Here is a 23010-nt window from a genome sequence, read left to right as displayed (position 1 = left end):
ATCTAGCAACATTCATAGTGTACTACAGCAGTATGTGACCTATATTCCCAATTGTGCACATATTTTGGCCACGAGTTTGGCATTAACAAGTTGTGTGGTATAACAGTAATACATTTACTGGACCTTACACTGATTGTGATGGATGATATATTTCTTTACACATCAGCTTGATGTATAACTGTTGTGGCTAGGTGGTATATCATGTTGCATACAGTGTGCCAGGTACTCTTGTATAGTCTTATATAGTGATTTTATTTTGTTGCTGTGCAGAACATGGTTCATTGGATAGAGAGTGAGCAAGGCACTTTCAAGCAGTTGTGGGGTGAGCAGTGATAAGTGGCAGTTACAGTGTTTCACTCTCGGTTAGCTTATAGGTTGCTATATGTGGCAGTTCAGTGATATCTGTACTGTATAATGTTAAATGTGCCATATGACTTGCTCAGACATATTTTTGTATTTATGTCTTCCAGGGATCATGGCCTACCACAGCAACCCAATCTACAGTAGGGCTGAAGATGATATCATCACTAGCAGTATGATTCAGCACTACCATCTAATGTTTTCACGAACCAGCCAGGATCAGCAGGAGCGTACTGCAATGTGGCAAGATCATGTCCGCAGGGTCAATGAGGTAGGCCTGCATAACCGCACATATGAATAGGTACGCCACCACTGCAGTGATCTTTTCTGACATGACCGTCAGCATGCCGCTGATGTGCGTAGTGAACAGCTTGCAACAGGGGGTGGTGTTAACATCCATCCCCCCCTCCAGAGTGGAGGAGCTGCTCATGAGCCTGGTGGCACCTGCCCAACAACAACAGCAGCAGACATGCACCATGATGGAGATTGGAGCCACCCAGCAAGCACACATGGAGCATGCAGGTAACATGGCATATCTGTAGACTACTGTTATCTGTATTGGTAGATCATGCATATGTGAGATGTGGAGTGTGTCATTCAAAGATATAGAGCCTGTTGTTTTGCAATACTGATCATTTGGAACATAATCTGTAGCTCTGTGAATGTAAACTGTTGTACTGTAAGATTGCAAACACACAGTAGCAATGCCACAGTTGTGGCCACTGACAAACTGTCTCATCTCTATGTAGGTACCTCTGGGGTGACATCATGGCAGCGGACAGATGCTGGTGAGTGTGTTCTACATTTATTATTGTAAATAAAAAGTGCATGTCATAGTTAAGGTGTAGGCCATGTACACATGTAACACACCTACCCATAATGCATTCTGTGCATGTTTGGTGTAAGAGCTTGCACATCTCACTAATGTGATTAGCTGCCTCAAACACATGCAATACCCAGACCATCTCAAACAAATGTGGCTAGACTGCAGTGACCATTGGATAGGCACAGTTTATACTCAACATGCACATAACATACGCATCTATGTCATACACAGAGCATTTTAACATGCTACACATAAAGGATTCCAAAACCCTCTGTAAAGACATACTCCAGTATCCAAAATCTCATCCACACATTACACATAATATACCTGAGGGGGTAGAGGCCTATCCTGGGGCATTTAAACAGTCTGCAACACCCTACACATTCATGTCAGGGAATGCTCCTTATTGGCCTCCTTACAAACTCATGTAACAACTGGTTGTGAAATGGTGAATTTAGCCAAGGTAGTACAGTTTGGGCACAGCATGATTTGTGCTGGTTTGTGAAACATTTGTAGCCTTGAGTGACCACCTGATGCTTCATGATGATGGCCTATGGTACTATACCCCATCCAGTTATTGTAACCACAGTACTGCACGTAACTGTCATTGCTAAACACCATAATGATGCGTGTGGCACACATATGCACCTCTAAACAGTATGCATACCAATCACCATTTTCACAACTGACACATATATGTCTTGTGATGCTATTGAGTGGCTAGGTCATATGACATATATCGGGTATGTGTAGTGTTTAAATATGCAGTTGTGTTTTAGCATGCCATGTCATGGATGAGACTGGTATGTCCACAATATGATCTGCACTCACCATACGTACCGTACATTGGGTATGCGGCCAAATGGTATTCCATCAATTATCCATGCACCACTGATGATGTTGTGTGAATACTCATCATGCATGTGCTAAAAATGTGTCCACAATTATTAGCTAAAGTCATAGAGGCTGTAATCAGCATTGGATACCTATCTGACACACAGATACACATCCAGCAATGGTATGTACACCTGTGAGTTATGGTGCACAGTACATTACAGGGTTATGAATACCTGCACAGCAATGTTGTGTCCATGTATGCACTGTGTTCTAGGGGGAGAGCCATCACCTAATAACAAAACACATGCATCAAAGTCATTTATACTGTTAGTAATAAGGACTGACTACACTTGCACTGCATGCTGTTGAGCAATACATGTCCTACATGCTGACATGTGTGATATGACTGTTTTGCTTGTGATACTGTACCCCACCATCACCTGCTATTGTGTATGTTCTGTGATTGCTGGTGTTGTGTGTCTGCTTTCAGGAGGAGTGTAGTTTTGTGTGTGCGCATGTGTGCTTGTGTGCATGTGTGCATGTGGTCTGAAGCCATGTTCAGGTCTTAAAGTGTGTTTCCTGTTTTCCTTTCACAGGTGGTGAGGTGGGGCTGGTTCAGTACAGCAGCAACCTGATGTCACTGAGACAGACAGTGATCATGAGGATAGGTGTGTTGAGGAACAGGCAGGTTTGTCAGGGTCTATTGCTGGGCCACCAATTGACAGTACACAAGTCTCCACCCCATCCATGCACACAGTCATACTGCCTGTACATCCATCATCACCATTGCCCTTAGTTGAGGGACAGTGTACGGTTGGCACTGGCCAGGACAGTGCAGTATCTATGGCACATGTATCAGGACACAGCAGCCATAGCCAGATGTCTGGAATGGTACCACATAGGCAGATGCTCAGGGTTCTCATCAGAGCACTGCTGGTCATCATGCCCCCGGCAGACATGCCACACCTCTTTCTACTGCACGCATATTCCTGGCTGTCATGGAGGCACAGACATGAATGGAGAGGTACAGCAGACAGGGGCTAAGGGCACAGAGGGCTCATTACACATCTGTAAATGACAGTATCCATGACCTAGCAGGTGCCATATGTAACTACACTGAGGTCATTGATAGATGTTGGGGTGAGACATTGGATGTCCTCCACAATGTCATGTCCATGTGTCAGGACAGTGCAGGACAGTTAAGACATCGATGTGGACGTATGCCAGCAACATCACCAGCTGGAGGTCACCGTGGACGTCCAGCAAGTCACAGCCACTCCCGTAGTGCCAGTACCAGCCCCAGCAATGTTGGGGGGGCTGTCCATAGACCGTCCTAGCAGACCACGTGCACGTGGCTCTGGCCAGTCCCAGCAGAGACCTGGATCCAGACATTTGTCAACCTCTTTGGATAGTACCCAATTTGGATTAGTACCTGATACTATCTGTAGCACCCCTGCCAGGCACAGGTTCCGTATCCGTGGCCAGAGACGGTGATCTGTAAAGCCGGACAGATACAGTCTGTAGCTGTCTCACAAATCCCTGTGTATGGCAGCCACATGGTGGAATTGTGTGCATGCAGACACACACACATAAACCAGAAACCTAGGGCAAACACCTACCCGCACACATGACATCAACATTGGCCCATAACAGTAAGCCCTCACACACACACATTATGGAACTCATTAACATAGACATTATGAACCTGCAAACACTGCACCATACCCACTTAGGTTCTCTAAAGGCCAGATCATGGCTCCTACACCTAGTAGACTTCAAACCAGTTAACAAGGCTATAGGTGACGGAGGGGAGGTCCACACAGCCAAGCTATAGCTCACCATCAAATCATACCCATCCCACATTCTGGTATTATACATAACCTCAACAGACTGGATATAAACGATTGTTAGATGATGGATTGACAACTGATGCACAGATGTAGGACACACAGTAACATTTGCAGCCTCCATGTATAATTCTATGCCAGTAACAAGTGGTATTCACCCTCACTCAGTCCTGGAACCACTTCCGTTTGGCATATAGCTTTCTTAGGTACAAGCAAACACAGTAGGGATATGTCTGCCCATGTTTGATGAAAATGTATACTGTGGGCTATACTTTATTCTCCAGATGTCACACACATCCTCCAAAAGGGTATCATAGAGACAGATACCTGGTGTCAAAATCATGCTGTAAAGCTATAAGCCAAAGATAGCATAGTTATCCACTTTTAGAAAACAAGGTATCACCAGAGTACCACATAGTTAGTAGCCCCCAAAATGTGGAACAGGTACTAATGTGTACATAGAGCCATGTGTTTAGTCATCTCTCCTTTGATAATCACATTACCAAAGGGTTTTGGAAATCCCTCTGTGGAGCACATAAGCAATAAAGGGTTTGCATGCAGATCCACAGAGGTTGTTGCACACCTATAATGATTAGTCATCTTTGCCAGACTTTGACTGCTTTGGAACAGGATTCAAATATACCTCAAGCAAAAACCCTTACTCACACTCTTCAATAGAGACTGTGATGAGTGGATGTGAAACAGAAGATGTAGCCCAGGGATCACTGCAGTGGCTAAGCTTGACACAAGCATACAGAAGTGACCTAAGGTCTGGAAAGCGCCAGCACGCTCTGGCAAAGATAACAGATGCTTTCATGGAGAAAGCAGAGTACCCACCTATGAAATAATTGAGGTCACATGTATGTATATGGCTTTTCCACACAGCTACCTTACATGTGTTATGCACATACAGTTGTCATTGTGATATGTCATACACTAGAAAAATCAAAGCCCACTCCACTTTGACCAACAGTGTCACACACTCTTGGAACACACACACACACAGTTAGCAAGTGCATGATTCAAGCTCCTACCTAACTACATTATGATACTACAGCAGTATGCATTTACATGACACGCTATACACATTATTGGAATTTCGTTTTCCCACAGATATATTTGTAGGATGGTGACATCATCAGACTTGACAAAGATGAGTATATCACTTGGGATTCAAGCTCCTACCCAACTACATTATGATATTACAGCAGTATGCATTTACATGACGCGCTATACACACTACTGGGTTTTCATTTTCCCACAGGTATATTTGTAGGATGGTGACATCATCAGACTTGACACAGATGAGTACTTCACTTTTAAGGGGTGTGAGTAGTCTCCAAAAAGGTTGTTTCTTTCTCAGGGAAACACACACACGTGCACACAGTTGGCAAGTGCAATATTCAAACCCCTACTTAGCTACATTATGATAATGCAACAGTATGCATTAACACGACATGCTATACACATTACTGTGGTTTCATTTTCCCACAGGTGTATTTGTAGGATGGTGACATCATCAGACTTGACAAAGATGAGTATATCACTTTTAAGGGGTGTGAGTAGTCTCCAAAAAGGTTGTTCCCTCTTCAGGTAGACACACACACACACTGAGTAAGTTCAGAATTCAAACCCCTACCTAACTACATTATAATACTACAGCAGTACGCATTTACACGACGCGCCATTTATATTACTGGGAGTTCAGTTTCCCACAGGTATATTTGTAGGATGGTGACATCATCAGACTTGACAAAGATGAGTATATCACTTTTAAGGGGTGGGTCTCCAAAAAGGTTGCACCCTCCACACACACACACACAGTTGGCAAGTGCAGGATTCAAACCCCTACTTAATTACATTAGTATGCATTTACACAATGCACTATACACATTACTGAGATTTCATCTTCCCAAAGATGTATTTGTAGGATGGTGACATCATCAGACTTGACAAAGATGAGTATATCACATTTAAGGGGTGTGAGTAGTCTCCAAAAAGGTTACTCCCTCCCCAGGGAGACACACACACACACATACACACACACACACACACACACACACACACACACACACACACAGTTGGTAAGTGCGGGGTTCTTAATCAAAACTAAGCTCTTATTTACACTTCACCAAGCAATATGGAGTTACAGGGTGTGATACAGACATTACTTGCTGACAGTTTGCCCAAAGGTTTTTTTTTCACATTTGCTAACCTCAGCAGGCTTATCATACTAGGTGTATTGTGAGTGTATTGTATGCATAAGCCATGACCATATCATATATGGGTTGATGCATCACATGCTGGCACACACAGGATCAAACCAGTGGCTAAGCTTTGTCAATCCAATACTGGACAATACAGTCAAGAGGAGTAGGGTCATACAAGCACAACACCAACAGTCTCACATAGACCTACAATATAAGCACCAGCAAAACACACACATAAACACACACTACCATACTCAGAGAATACAAATATTAATCTGAAAAAGTGAGAGTGTCCTCCTAACCAGACAAGCAAGCAGCATGCACCTCCAAGACACGCCAAAAAACACATAATACACCAAAGCAGTGTGCCTCACAACAGGCCCTAAGGCAAAACAACATACCCAACACACTAGTAATAGGTGACTCCATAGTCAGGCACACAGATGTTCCACTCACTAGGCTGGACAAGGGGAAGGTTACTGTCAGTTGTCTGTCAGGTGCTATGATCCTCCACATAACAAAAGCACTTACATCACTCCGGAACAGGTACATATATGATGCGGTCTTTGTACATGTCAGTGTGAATGATCTGAGACATGCCTGCCAGGACAACATGACAAGAGATATATAGTAGCTGTGTGATCATGTAACCCAGGCTGGTATGACCCTGACCTTGAGTAGCATCTTACGTTCACCTACATGATGCTGCAATATAACAGAAAGGTGATAAACTTCAACAATTGGCTGAGCTTCTGGTATCATTCAAAGAGTATCCATATCCAGTCTCTGTCTGCCTGGGATGACATGATAGACATACCTCATTGCTCCACTAGATATGGTTTGCATCTGTCACCCCTATGCTTCTGAATACTGGCCAAGGCTCTTGCTGTCCCCATATTACCTTTTTTAGGCAAGGCTCAAAGGTTCATAGGTTCGTAGGTAGGTACTAGGCTATTGGCCCTGGGAACTATACAAGCTCAGCCTAAAAAGTTACCCTGGCTTTTGCCACCCAAGAAAATTATTTTCCTGTGCCACTGTCGAGCAGAGCCACCGAGGTGATCCCTGGGGTGAATTTCCTATTTCCTATCCAATCATCAAGAGTTTTCTTGAAGAGTGCTAATGAGGAGCTTTGTTTGATATATATAGGTAGTTTATTCCGGAGTATGGGAAGTCTCTGAGACAGGACTCTATCCCTCCGGCATGTTCTGTTTATTGTGGTGACAAGGTTTATGTCCCTAGAGTGTGTAGCTCGGAGGGATTGGGATTTCTTTAAGTGGAGCATGTCCAACAGCTCTGGGTTTGACATAGCTTTGTATGTTAGGCAGAGATCACCTCTGAGTAGGCGATATGCGATGGAGTAAAGCTGGATTTTTTTGAGACGGTCTGTGTAGGGCATCTGTTTGAGGCTGGTAATCCTCTTTGTGAGGTATTTCTGCAGCCTTTCCAGTTGTTCTAGATGTCTTGTGAGGTACATACCAAAAGGGGTGTTGTACTCTATAATGGGTCTAATGAGTGATGAGTAGAGGGGAACAATTACCTCTTTTTTTCTGGATGAGAAACCTTTTGTGATAAGGTGTGCCACGTAGAAGGATTTCCTGACTACTGTGGCGATGTGATTATCAAAGGAGAGACTGCTGTCCACCTGTGTCCCAAGGTCTCTTTTTATACTTTCAGTGTTAAGTATACTACCGCCTATGTTGTAGTTCATGGGTACAGAGTTTTTACCAAAGGGGATGACAATGCACTTTTTGACATTGAGTTTGAGGCCATGGCTTTGACAGCTGGCATCTGTCTCAGTGAGGCCCTTGTGTATGATGTCCACATCATTAGGAGTTTTGATTATGGCTCCTAGTTTGCAGTCATCTGCGAACTTCATTAGCCAAAGACCTTCTGTGTTAGCCTGTACTTCAGAGAAGTAGATACCAAACAGGAGAGAACCCAGGACTGAACCCTGTCACTGGTCTGAAGTCGGATTTGGAGTCTGCTACTTTCACAGTGTAGGTTCTGTCAGTGAGCCAGTTGGCAACCCATCTTGTGACATAGGGATTTATACCTAGTTTAGTGAGTTTATCTATAATCCCAGAGTGGGGGATGGTGTTGAAAGCCTTGGTAAGATCTAGATAGGCTGCGTGAACCACCTTACCCTTGTCCACGGCTTTGGTGACTGCTTCAAAGAAGTCTATCAGGTTTAGGAGACATGATCTGCCTTTTACAAACCTGAACTGGGTGGGGTCCAGAGTTTGGAGATTACCAATGTCTTTGTTTATAAGTTCCATGATGATATGTTCCATGGCCTTGCAGACCAGGCTCATCAGGCTACTGGGGCGGTAGTTCCCAGGGTCTGTGGTGGCTCCCCCCTTGTGGAGTGTGATAACCGTCACTGTGAGCCATTCAGCAGGCACAAAGCCTGAGGTGAGGCTATGATAGAACATGGTTCTTAGGTGGGGTGCCAGTTCATTCTGTAGTTCATGTAGAATGCAGCCTGGGATGTTGTCTGGTCCCACGAATGCTGTGTTCCTGGCTTTGGAGAGTATGGTTTTTACCTGTGCAGCCATGATTACAGGAACTTTGCATTCTTCCGGTATAGAGATGTACTCTTTAATGGGTGAGATGGGGTTAAAGTTAGCACTGAACCTATCTGCCAGGATGTTGGCAATATTAGTTGGGTCTGTATATTTAATGCCATTGTGATGTAACTCAGAGCAGATCTGAGTGTTGCCATTGAGATTCTTGACATAGCTATAGAATGATTTGTGGTTGTCTTTATAATCAGTGGCAATTTTGTTTTCGTAACTAGCTTTGGAGGATTTTATCAGGGATCACAGCTTACTGAGGCTGACCAGGGAGCTCCTACCCTCATGGGATTTTACTCTCTTTTGCAGCAGTTTCTTCCTTCTGTTGTACAGTTTGTTTATGTCAGGGGACCACCAGATTGGCTTCCTTTTTTTGGAGGATAGCGCCTTGGTTCTGTTTTGGATAGCACGATCCATGCATTCATGTAAGTGCTTATAAAGTGCAATTGTGTAGGATTCAGTAGCCGTAACTGTATTGTCCATCTGCATGGGTGTCATGAAGTTCACCACTTCTGTCTTAAGAAGCATGAAGTTGCCTTTGGAGACATTTTTTTACCGTGGTTTCCTTAATGGGGGGTAGGGGCAGGATGTGGATATCTAGGGTAATTAGCTTATGGTTGGATCGGACCAATGAGGCATTGACTTCAGGTGTGGAACACCGGTCACTCATGCTGGTAATGACTAGATCTAGGATATTGTAGCCCCTGGTGGGGATGTGGATAAGTTTATCCAGGGCTTTGGAGTTTATGAATTCCAGAAAGTGTTGAACAAAGGAGTTGGTACATGAGTAGTGTTCCCATTTAATGAGCTTTAATGAGCCTGACAAGTCTGATCTGCAAGGCAATGGAGCCAATAATAATGGAACTCAACAATAAAGACATTGGGAACTTTCACACAGTTGAGCACACCCAGTTTGGCTTCATCAAATTTAGATCATGCTTCCTGAACTGGGTGGATTTCTTTGAGACAGTTACCCAGGCTACAGATGATTGAAAGGAGCTCCACACAGCCTACCTATACCTTGCTAAGGCCTTTGACACCATTCCCCAGTCAGGTATCATAGATAAACTCACCAGCCTGGGCATAAATCCATACATCACATGATGGATTGCAAACTGGCTCACAGATAGATCCCACAAATTAAGAGTTGCTGGCTACATGTCAGACTCTAAACTGGTAACAACTGGTGTCCCCCAGGGTTCAGTCCTGGGGCCCATCCTGTTTGGTATATACTTCTCAGAAGTACATGCCAACACAGGAGGGTTGTGGTTGACTAAGTTTGCTGGGAACTGTAAAGTGTTTGCCATAATAGATTCCCCGGATGACACAAATATTCTCCAGAAGGGACTCTGTGAGACAGATGTGTGGTGTCAGAATCATGGCCTCAAGCTCAATGTGAAAGAATGTATAGTAATCCCCTTTGGGGAAAACAAAGTACCCACAAACTACGACATAGGTGTTATCCCCCGAAAAACTGACAAGGTAATAAGGGATCTGGGGACACAAGTAGATAGTCATCTTTCCTTTGAAACCATGTTGCCAAAGTGATTAGGAAATCCTATGTGGCCCACCTAATCAACAAAGGGTTTGCATCAGGATCAAAAGAGGTAGTGGTAGCCCTCTACTCTTAAGTCATCAGACCTATCATTGAGTACAATGTACCATTTTGGATGTACTCGACTAGGCATATCCAGCAGCTGGAAAGACCACAGAGGTACTTCACCAAGAGGATTACTGGCCTCAAACAGTTGTGTTATGCAACACAACTGGAAAAACTAAATCTGTTCTCTGTTGCATACCACCTACTCAGAGGCAAACTCTGCCTAACATACAGAGCCATGTCCAACACATAAATGTTGAACATGCTCCATCTATGGAAAACAAAATTGAGTCGCAATACACACTCCAGGGATATGAACATCATCACTACAATTAATACAACATGCTGGTAGGATAGAGTACCATCCCAGAGACTTGCCTTACTGTGGAACAGAGTCCCAATGTACATCAGACAGAGCCCCTCACTGACACTCTTCAATAGGAACCTTGATGAGTGGATGGGAAGCAGACAATTCACGCCAGGGATCACATCAGCAGCCCCACTAGAAAGGGGCTTAGGGTACTAACTATTAGAACTTGGGCTTAGGAGACTAACCAATCGGGTGGTGAAAGCTGCAGTACTTGCCTAGGCTAATATATGCCTTCGTGAAGATGGTCTACTACATACCTATGAACCTGTGTGACAGGTACATGTCTACAGATAGTAGATGCGTACTTCATTGTAGAGTCATGTTGTACAGCAGGCACATGCACCACATACACTGTAATGCTTACAGATACTGGTGGCTATTATGTACAGTGAGTGAGATGTGCACCTCATGTCTTTTGTGCCATTGGGATGTGTGCTGGGTGGGACAGTCCTGGATGGCTCCCTGTCATGGTCACCCTCTTACACACATCTCTGCCCATCCATCATTGGCTTATTATACTGTGTTCCCCCTACATATATAGGTACATAGGTATGTAATAGGTTATCTGCCTGAAGGCATATATTAGTAGGACCAGAGTGTTCCACTATCACCACACCTGGGGTTAGTTCCCTATGTCTCTGTGTAGTAGAGCTGATGAAGTGATCCATGGTGTGACAGTTCAGTTTCACATACACTCATCAAGGCTCCTCTGGAAGAGTGTCAGTGAGGGACTCAGCTTAATGTAGGTTGGGAGCCTGTTCCAAACCAAGGGAAGTCTGTGAGTTAGTAATGTATCCCTCCAACATGTTCTATTTATAGGTTCATAGGTTCATACTAGGCTATCTGCCCTAGGGCATTTATAAGCCTAGCCCGAGTGTGTGTGGCTTTCGCCACCCCATGGAATGAGAATACTATACCCATTTTGGGTTTCATTTACTGTGCCTCTGTCTAGTAGTGACACGGAGATGACCCCCAGGGTAAACCTACGATCTCCCATCCACTCGTCAAGATTTCTCTTGAAGAGAGTCAGTGAGGGGCTCTGCCTAACATGGACTGGGATTCTGTTCCAGAGTGTAGGGAGCCTCTGGGTTATGAATCTGCCCCTCCAGCATGTCCTATTTATTTCTGTGTTGAGGTTCAAATCTCTAGCTCTCATGGCTCTGGTGGATTTGGATTTTCTGAGGTGGAGCATGCCCATTAATTCCGGATTCGACATGGCCTTGTACGTCAGGCATAGATTGCCTCTGAGTAGGCGGTATGCGACTGAATAGAGCTGGAGTTTCTTCAGCCGGGCAGCATATGACATATGTTTGAGACCCTTGACCCTCTTGGTGAGGTACTTTTGGGGTCTTTCTAACTGCTGCAGGTGTCGGGTAAGTTACATCCCAAATGGGGCATTGTACTCGATTATGGGCCTGATAAGGGAAGAATATAGGGGCACAATGACCTCTCTTGATCTAGATGTGAATCCTTTCATGATAAGGTGGGTAATATAGAAGGTCTTCCTAACCACCTTGGCAACGTGAGTGTCAAATGAGAGGTTGCTGTCAATTTGGGTCCCTAGGTCCCTGATTACTTCTTCCGTACTTAATGGATTACCACCTATGTGGTAATTTGTGGGTACTTTGTTTTTCCCAAAGGGTATGACTATACACTTTTTGGCATTCAGTTTAAGGCCATGGCTCTGGCACAAGTTATCCATTTCTATGAGGCCTTTCTGAAGGATGCCTGTGTCCGCTGGAGTATCAATTATGGCGCCCAGTTTGCAGTCATCTGCGAACTTTGTTAGCCACAATCCTCCTATGTTTGCTTGCACCTCAGAAAAATAAATGCCGAACAAGAGGGGTCCCAGGACCGAGCCCTGTGGGACACCGCTTGTGACTGGCTTAGAGTCTGACATGGCTCCAGCAATTCTGACCTTGTGGGTTCTGTCCTTGAGCCAGTTTGCAACCCATCTTATGACATAAGGGTTTACATTTAAGCTGGTGAGCTTGTCTATGATGCCCGAGTGGGGTATTGTGTCGAAGGCTTTTGCAAGATCAAGGTAGGCTGTGTGAACCGCCTTACACTCATCAATGGCCTTAGTGACTGTTTCAAAAAAGTCAACCAGGTTCAAAAGGCAGGATCTGCCCCTGACAAAGCCGAATTGGGTAGGATCCAGTGTCTGTAGGTCCCCAATGTCTTTGTTTATGAATTCCATAATGATCCTATCCATAGCTTTGCAGACCAGGCTCATCAAGCTTATGGGGCGGTAATTTCCAGGGTCCGTAGAAGCACCTCCTTTGTGGAGTGGGACCACTGTTGCTGTACACCATTCTTTGGAGTGTATCCTGTAGTAAGGCTAAGGTTAAACAGCAGCCTTATGTGCGGGTTTAGTTCCTCTTGGAGTTCATGTAGCACGCAACCCGGGACTCTGTCTGGTCCCATTGATGCTGTGTTTTTAGCTTTGGAGAGGGCGGCTCTCACCTGGGCATCTGAGATGTCAGGGAGGCTACACTTTGCTGGGATAGATATTTCTCCTTTTGGGGGGGAGGGGGAAGAGAAGTTTGCACTGAACCTGTCTGCCAGTATGTTGGCAATGTCTGTGGGTTCAGTGTATTTTTTGTCATTTTGGACTAACTCTAAGCATATCTGGGAGTTTCCACCCAGGTTTCTAACATAACTAAAGAAGGCCTTGTGATTGTCTTTAGTGTCTATAGCGATTTTTCTCTTGAAGTTGGCCTTGGATGATTTTATGAGTGATCGTAGTTTTTTGCTAGTACTGATCAAAGATGCCTTCCCTTTTGGGGATTTTGCTCTGTCATGTAGTAGCTTCCTCCTCCTGTTGTAAAGCTTATTTATGGCTGGGGTCCACCAGACAGGATGCCTGCCTTTGGGGGAATGGGTCTTGGTTTTATTTGGGATTGCATGATCCATGCATTCTTGAAGGTGTCCATAGAAAGCATTTATAAAGGATTCAGCGGTGTGGGCTGTGGTTTTCACTGGCCCAGGGGCCTTGAAGGATACCACTTCAGTCTTAAGAAGTGTGAAGTCAGCTTTTGAGAAATTCCTCACTGTGGTCTTTTGTGCTGGGGGTGGGGGCGGGATGTGGATCTCTAGTGAGATTAATTTATGGTCTGACCTCACCAATGAGGGTATACTTCCGGTGTGGAGCATTGTGTCCCCATGTTTGTGATGATCAGGTCTAGTATATTATCTCCTCTTGTGGGAGTGGTGACTAGTTGTTCCATCGCATTTGAGTTTATGAATTCTAGGATCCTTTGGGCTAGGGTGTTGGGGCTTGAGTAATGCTCCCAGTCTATGTTTGGGTAGTTGAAGTCTCTCGATATGATGGTATTAGGAGAGACATTCATACTCTCCAGTGTCTTCAGGAAGGCTGAGTGTGGTTCCTGAGTTTGAGAGGGTGGTCTGTAGCATGCTACAAACTGTAGGGCAGTTTTGCCTATGGTTAGTTGCACCTGGATGGTCTCCGATGCTTCGTGCGTTGCCACTAACCTGGAGGTATGGGTATCTTTGATGAATATGGATACTCCCCCTCCTTTTGTGGTTCGGTCCAAGTTTTGATGCCGAAAAGCATGATATGAGGTATAACTTGGTAGTGCTGGGGTGCTCTCAGGAGCCTTGAACCAGGTTTCAGTCACTGCACAGACATCGATGTTCTCCATACTGAGGAGGGCTTCGAGAGCGTGCATCTTGAGGTTTAGACTTCTGGCGTTGAGCAGCATTACCCTTAATTTTTTTCCACTTGTGTTTTCTAGGGTGGTGGGTTTGTCTTTTGAGCCTTGCCTAAAAAGGCACTATGGGGGTGGCAAGAGCCTTGGCCAATATCCGGAAGCCCAGCGGTGACAGGTGCAAGCCGTCCCTTGCGAAGCAGTGTGGCTTGTCAAGCATGTCATCCCAAGCAGACAGACATTGGATCCCCTTAGACTGACACCAGTAATTGAGCCAATTGTTAAAGCTGATCATTTTGTCTTTGTACTGTGGCATCATTCTTGGTGAGGGTAAGATGCTGCTCAGGGTCAGGGTCATACCGGCCTGGGCTACATAATCAGAGAGCTCCTCTATGTCTCTTTTCATGTAGTCCAGGAGATGCGTCTCAGGTCATTCACACCGCATGGACAATGAGTCATATTTGTACTTGCTTTGGAGTGACCTGAGTGCTTGTGTTATGTGGATTCTAGCCGACAGGCAGCTTACTGTAACCTTTTCCTTGTTCAGTCTGGTGAGTGGGACGTCAGTGTGTCTGACTATGGAGTCACCTATTACAAGTGTATCAGGCATGTTGTTTGGCCGTAAGGGCTGTGACTGTTTGGCACACTGACTTTGTGAACTATGTGTTGCATGTGCTGTGTTTTGAGGTAGTGGTTGCTTGGATGTCTGCTTTGGAGGCCTCTGTTGTTTTGATAGATTTTTAATTAGAGCCTCTGAGTATGTTTTTGTGCGTTTATGTGTTTGGTTTGCAGTTGTGATAGGTCTATGTGAGACTGGGTTTGTGGTGAGTGTGGTTACCTTCTCCTCCTGACTGGTTTTGCCAGTACTGAGTCGAGAGAGCTCAGCCTACAGTTTGGCTATATAGTCGCATCTCTCACATATATTTGTATTTGTTGGGAGGAGGAGAGGGTTGTCTGTGTACATGAGGCAGTTGTAACATTGCCTCAAGATTCCCAGATTCACCAGCTGAACTGGAGAGGACGCCAGTAAGTGACCCTTCGACATGCTAGTATAGTGTAAGGGATTTCTGTGTAACTGTGTCAGAAAGGACCTATAGGGTAATGGGTATTCAAGGGGATTGTAGGTGGATGTAGTGCTTTCTTTTTTGTTTAAGAGTGCTTTACCTGTGTATAAATGCTTTAGGAGCAAGTGCTGGGCTTTTTAGATAGAGAATAGACTGTTTAGATTGAAAGTAGAGCAGTTCTAAGGGAAAAACTGAAGAGTAGACTTTGTGGAGCCAGAAATAGTTTAAACTAGGTTAACCGGCGCTGCCCGATGCTGCGCTATGGGCAACTTCACGCTAATTCGCGCAAAAGCGTGCAAACGTGCGCAAACGAGTGCAAACACGGATTTTTATACAGGGAACTTCAAAAGAGCTAGAAATGGTCCAAAATAACCAATTACTGCTAGATCTTGTGCTGAGGTCACTCCTTTAGGGACAGATAGATTACTCAAGGCTCCCCACTCCCACCGGTGAGCAAAGAAACTTCCTTCTATCCAAGTAAGTTAATGGGCAACACAGGAACTATCCCAAAGACCAGAATACAGCAAAGCCTGTATACTGGACTATTCTAGTCAAGGAAAGGCGGGAAAACAAGGATATATATATATATTTTTGTAAGAAAACTACTGAAAAATGCAGGGAAACAGCAGTATATCAAATGCACAGGCTAGCACACTTGAGTGGGCAGCCTCAACAGTAAAATTAAACAAACAAAACTTTAACTTAAGTGCAGGTAATAAAAATGCTCAATACAGATAAAATATCAGTTTAAACTTCATTTACAGCAAGAAAAGAAGGTCGCACAGGTAGAAACAGCAAAAAATATACTTAAATCTGGAAAGTAGTCGCTTTTTCAGTTCTCTGCTGCTAGCAGCACTCTGCAGGACCACGAGGAGCTGTTGCTGAGTAGTATATTGTTGTAATGATTATATCCCTAGCACATGTGGCACAGTGAGCTTGGGTTTTCTTCAGATAGAGCATGTAAATCAGTACTGCATTGGACATGGACCTGTCTGTTGGGCAGAGATCGCCTGAGTAGACGGTATGCAACAGAGTACAGATTGAGTTACTTCAGTCTTGTTGCATGGAAAAACTGTTTGAGGCCAGTAATCCTCTTGTTGAGGTACTTCAGTGGTCTTTCCATCTGCTGAAGGTGCCTCGTCAGATTCATCGCAAGTATGTCATGGTACACTCTGATGGGTCTGATGACCGATGAGTAGAGGGAACCTCCTTTGACCTACATGCAAAGACTTTGGCAATTTGTGGGAACACATAGCATGATTTTCTAACCACTTTGTGAATGTGTTTCTGAAAGTAGAGATGACTATCCACATGTGTCCATAGATCCCTTATTATTACCTCCATATTTAGGGTGTTGGCACCTATGTGGTATTTGTATGACTGTAGCTCGAGGCCATAATTTTGACACCACATCTGTCTGACTGAGACCCTTTTTAAGGATGTCTCTGTTGTCCCAAACATTGATTATGACAACCTTTTTGCAGTCATCCACAAACTTTGATAACCATAGCCCTCATATGTTTGACTGTACTTCTGAATAGTATACACCAGACAGGGGTCCCAGGACTGAGCCATGGGGGACAGCAGTGGTTACCAGCTTACAGTCCAACATGGAGACCACAATTCTTACCTTGTGGGATCTATCTGTGCCCCAGTTGGCAATCCATCAGATGACATACGTGTTTATGCACAGGTTGTTGATTTTATGGATACGGCGTGTGTGCGGAATGTTGGAAAAAGGGCTTTTCAAGGACTATGTAGGCCATGTGGAGCTCATTTCATTGATGTATGTGCTGGATAACTGCCTTGCAAACTGTCTAGCAGGTTTAGGGGCCATGATCTGCCCCTGACCAAACCAACATGGGTAGGGTTGGGTGTTTGTAGGCTCCCACTAGCTCTGTTTATGAGTTCCATAATGATGGACTCCATGTCCTTGCATATCAGGCTAAATAGGCTTATAAGACAATAGTTCCCATGGTCTGTTGTGCAATAACACTTGTGGCATGTGCCAAATGCTGCTGTAACCCATTTAACAGTTTCATATCCTGTACAGGGGGTGAGTCTCAACAGACTGTTCAGGTGCTGCGTCTGTTTGTTTTGGAGTTCACATATGACACAGCCAGGGACACCAAGTCATCCCATAGACACTAAGTTTTTAGGTTTGGATAGAGCTGTTTAACCATTGTATATGTGATTTCGGGGTTTTCACAATTTCCAGGTATGGTAATGGGCCCTTTTGTCAGTGAGAGGGGGGTAAATATGTATGAACCTGTCTGACAAGATGTTGGCAATGTCAGTCATGTACATGTATTCGTTTACACTTTGCACTAACTCAGAACATATATGAGTTTAGATTGATATTTATGACATAGCTAAAGAAAGCTTCATGGTTCTCTATGGAATCTTTGGCAATATTTTTGGCAGGGTTTGTCTTGGATAATGTTAGGATTGCTCATTGTTTCTTGATGATATTGATCGGAGATTTATTGATCTTCTTTGTATTTTAACTTTCTTTGAACAACTTAAGTACTTGTATTACATAGTTTGATTATGACAGGGATCCAATATATTATATGGGTATGTTTTCATATCACTGTGTGCACAAGGCAGGATTGGTGAATAGTGACGTGTCTGGAGTAAGAACTGCAACTGCCAGATATGTGTGGCACACTGCTGTACTCAGACATGGCCTAAATGTATGAGCATGCCCAGTATGACCTTTCAGTATGTTGTTGACTGACATTTGCTTTATTTGTTTAAGTGTGTGAGCATGCCCAGTATGACCTTTCAGTATGTTGCTGACTGAAATTTGCTAAATTTATTCAAGTGTGTGAGCATGCCCACTATGGGCATATATACTATATGTGTGTGAAAAATCAAGTTGGTTTTTACTTCAGGGCTCACCTTTGTGTTGTACATTGACAGGAAGCATGCTGTGCCTGCAGGGCTTCCATGAGTCAATTTTCATAGACTTATCAACATTTCTACATATGGGGGGGACAGCTATTATTTCTACATTTCTACTCAGAGGGGTACACCTGATTGCTACTGTGGGTATACATAGGATGAGGGGTACACCTGACACTTATACACATTTTCTAGGCCTGCACTGCTATGTCAGGTACTCCATTCCAGTCTATACTGTTGCCTATCGTACTGGCTTGAGGCATAGCACTGTACTACAGACCTTAGCTTCCAATTACATGCATATTAGTTTGTGACTTCATAGCCTACCCAACCCACATCACACTGCCTGGCCTGCTGTTATCTGTCTGCATAAGCCTGGGGGGAGGTTACCCATATGCCTCTTCAGACGGCATGATACAGCATTTCTTTGCGTTTGCATTTTTCTACAATTGTCCTGCTGGCTGTGACTGTTAGGTATGTGACCACCCCAACTGGTATGTGTGAGTGACTTAAGTTGTGTCTGTGCCAGTGAAATGCTGTCATGGCTTAGTGGTTCAGTACTGTGGCTATAGTGCACAACATCCTGAGTTTGAGCCCTGTCACTGCTTTTATTTTCCTGCTGGGCAGACCTGACTGGTTAAGGAACAGTAAAGCAGGTGTGAGAGTGTTTACCCGACTTTGCTCGACTTTGCCCAATGTTGCCCGACATTGCCCGACATTGCACTGGTTAGTGCGTTGTGCAGCTATGCGCAATTGTATTTAAATATGCTCAATACTGGCAAAATGTACTTAGCAGTGCTTTATATTGCTTAGAATAGGGCAGTCATGCCTCAGGTGATGCTGCAGGGCTGCCTATGTTGGATGCACATAGTACGCTCTCTATACATGTTTGAAAACAGGTAGTGTCAAGTTAGGCATCCCTTTTACTGTATGTGCAAGTCAGAGAGAGGTGTCATTTCCAGGGTTCCTACTGAGTCAGTGTATGTGCTATGCGTTGCCTCTTTGGCAAGGCCAGGGCATACTGGGCATGCCTCCTTCTGCCTACTGGGGAAGGCTCAGGTTGTTCCTCCTCTGAGTCATGCTGTGCCTGTGCAGGCCTTGGCAATGGTGGGGGGGTTGTTTGGCCCTGCCCCATGCTGTTCCTGCTGCATCTGTTTCCACAGGATCATATTGTGTAGCATGGCACATACCATAACAATTTGGGTACATGTAGTTGGTGAGTACTGCAAGGCTCCACCAGATGTATCCAGGCACCGGAAATGTGACTTGAGCATCCCAAACACACGCTCAATTATGTTTATTGTTTGTGCGTGTGCCTCATTATGGAGTTCTTGTTCAGGTGTGTGTGCATTTCTGATGGGTGTCATCAGCCACGGCTCCAGTGTGTATCCAGCATCCCCCACTAGGTGACCATCAGGGATGTCCCCATTGGCAAATCTCTGGTACAGTTGCGTCAGATGCCAGATGTGGGAATCGTGATAGCTTCCAGGGCAGCCAGCACACACATTCATTATTATGTCTTGGGCATCGCACACGACCTGGCAGTTGATGGAGGGGAAGCCCTTGTGGTTGATGTAGACCCTACTCCGCTAACAGGGTGGTGCTTTGATGCATATGTGCGTGCAGTCTATTGTATCCACTCCCTCAGGGTATTCTGCTATTTGGTGGAAAAGACCCATATTGTTGGCCAATGCCTCATGCGAATTGGGGAAATATACGTGCTGACCGACATGTGCTGACATGGCATCCTGGATGCTGATGCCTGTGAAATCCTCATCATATCACCAGTTGGTCTTTGGAAGGTACCTGTAGCTAGTATTCTTAGGCCAACACATACCTTGGTATCCACTGGGATGGGTTCCCCTCTGTTACTTCTGTGTGTGAGACATGGCCGGCACAACTCAACAATTTGCTTTTGGAGATCTGTCCACCCTATAGCGCTCCACTATCTCCAGCTCATGTAGCCCCTGGTAGGTTACCCTGGGTCTGTACATTCTTCTCCATCTCCTTACTGTAGGTTGCTCAGCAGCATTCACAACATCACCACCCTCAGCACCTTGCATATGTTGGTTTATGATAGCAAGAGCAGCCCCTAACATTTTGTCTGACTTTGTATACTGCAGTGTTGCAGAGTTCTTGAGAAAAAACAGTGGGGAATGGTGTTTGCAGAGTTTAAAGTGCTGGGCTGTGCTGGGCTAGTCTGCTGCCTGTGTAATTGGCTGATTCTGATATATTTCACCTGGCAGCTCTGCTAGATCTCCTTGGTTAACTTCCTATCACTTATTTTCCTTCCTTTTGCCTTTCTGTTTCTGCCCGGGGCAGTGCCGCGCAAACAAGCGCAAACACGAGCACATGCGTGCACACGCGTGCACATGAGCACACACGCTGTGTACATGTTTACAAGGAGTTTCCTATCTTTTAACAGTGTGCACTTTGGGTTTGAGGTTTTCAAATAAGACAACTGTAGGCACGCCTCTTGCAATCCTGAGCAACTCAGGGCAAACACAAGCCATTCTGCTCCAATTAGCTTGCAGCCTGTCTGACACACCCCCTCATGATGTCACCTATATTCTACTCTTCTACTCACCTACTCCTACACTTACACTCTTGGGACATGCCTCATATGCTGGGGAAAATTGGAATTCACTATCCTTATCCTCATTTGCATAGGATTGCCTAGTAATCCATGGTTATATCTCTCACACTGAGCTCCCCCCCCCCTTAGCAACCACTAGTCAGTGGTCATTTTGTCTTCAGCCTGCCTTTCACCTGCATGGCAAAATAAGCTTTTTAGTGAAAATGCCTATTTTTGGCTTTTTTAAATTATTTTCTTGTTTTTGTAAGCGCCACACATATGCGTGGTGCTGTGCTATGCTTAAACATCGGAGATCGGGGGGAAAAAAGTTAAATTATTATATTTTTAATAATTTTAAAATGCCAATGGCCTTATATTTGACCATTGGCATTCTTCGTCAACTGTATGCATCCTTTATTTAGAGCTGTCATAGCTCCATTTAGCTATTTGCCAAAATGTACTCCGTTACCAACGGAGTACATTTATGCAGCTAACACTAATTTTCCACGGACAGGATAGTGTTTCCTGGATCGCAGATTTACCTCATTTGCATGGCTTTCTCCAGCAAATGAGGTAATTTTCATACCGTGACGCTTCTTGTGCAAGAGTAGCTTTAGCAGCTCTCGTGCGCGCCCCTGCCGGCTGTTCCTGGATCTCACGGCAGACATATTGGCGTGAGCTCCTATACTCTTCTTGCACTCCGTGCAAGCTTTCGTAAATCCAGGGGGGCTATGTTTTCTTGTAAGGGCTAAGTCACTATCAACAAGCTTTAACATTAGAAAGTATTAGATGCTTGATTAACTCTATATAATAAACATTACTAAAATAGAAACTGAAAGAGAGAAATGAGTAGAGAGAGGAAAGAAAAAAAGAACTAATAGTAAAGCACAAATATGAGGAAGAAGAACAAAGGAAAACTATTATTATGCTATTTTTTTTAAAAGTGTAATAAAGATTTTACCTTGTAATATATTTGCTGCTTTCTTATGTTTTAAAAGAATAAAGTCCATTGCAGGCAGTGAAGGGAAAGATGAGATAACTTACTTCTCTTTAAGTTTCTTAGTAGTTTTATCACTTGTTATTGTATTTCCATTAGTAGCTTGTCTTTTTAAACTTGGTAAAGAGAGGTCCATGTCTTCTAGTTTATCTAATAGATTGTTTTTTCTGACAAAATCAGTAGCTTCTTCTAAATTGTTAAAGATGTTCTGTCCCAGGGGTGTATTTTCTGTTACCCATCCACTCATCAAGGCTTCCCTTAAAGAGTGTTAGTGAGGGGCTCTGCCTAATGTAGTTAGGAATTTTGTTCCAAAGCATGGGGAGTCTCTGTGACAGGAATCTATCCCTCCAGCATGTTCTATTTATCATTGTGGTGAGGTTTAGCTCACTAGAGCACGTGGCTTGCAGTGACTTGGATTTCTTTAGGTGGAGCATGTCCATCAATTCTGAGTTGGACATGGCTTTGTAAGTCAGGCAGAGATCACCTCTGAGTAAGCGATTTGCCACTGAGTTTTTTCAGTCGGGCTGCATAGGACATATGTTTGAGGCCAGTAATCCTCTTGATGAGGTGCTTTTGTGGTCTTTCCAGCTGTTGGAAGTGTCTTGTGAGGTACATCCCAAATGGGGCACTGTACTCTATGATGGGTCTGATGAGTGATGAGTAGAGGGGCACTATAACCTCTTTATTTCTAGATGCAAACCCCTTAGTAATTAGATGGGCCACATAGAAGGATTTCCTAACTACTTGGCAATATGATTGTCAAAGGAGAGATTACTATCTACCTTGGTCCCCAGATCTCTTATTACCTCTTCTGTATTAAGGGGGCTGCCGCCTATGTGGTAATCCATGGGTGTTTTGTTTTTCCCAAATGGGATGATCATGCATTCTTTGGCATTTAGCTTGAGGCCATGACTTTGACACCAGGTGTCTGTCTCAGTAAGGCCTTTTTGAAGGATGTCCGTGTCAGTCAGAGAGTCAATTATGGCTCCCAGTTTGCAGTCATCAGCGAACTTGGTTAGCCATAGTCCTCCTGTGTTTGCCTGTACTTCTGAGAAATATATGCCGAACAGTAGGGGTCCCAGAACCAAGCCTTGCGGGCCACCACTTGTTACTGGTTTAGAGTCAGACCTGGAGCCCACTATTCTTATCATGTGAGTGCTGTCTATAAGCCAG

Source organism: Protopterus annectens, chromosome 3.part0 (assembly GCF_019279795.1).
Source record: "Protopterus annectens isolate FY-2018-M chromosome 3.part0, PAN1.0, whole genome shotgun sequence".
NCBI lineage: Eukaryota > Metazoa > Chordata > Ceratodontiformes > Protopteridae > Protopterus > Protopterus annectens.
This window is presented reverse-complemented; position numbering follows the sequence as displayed.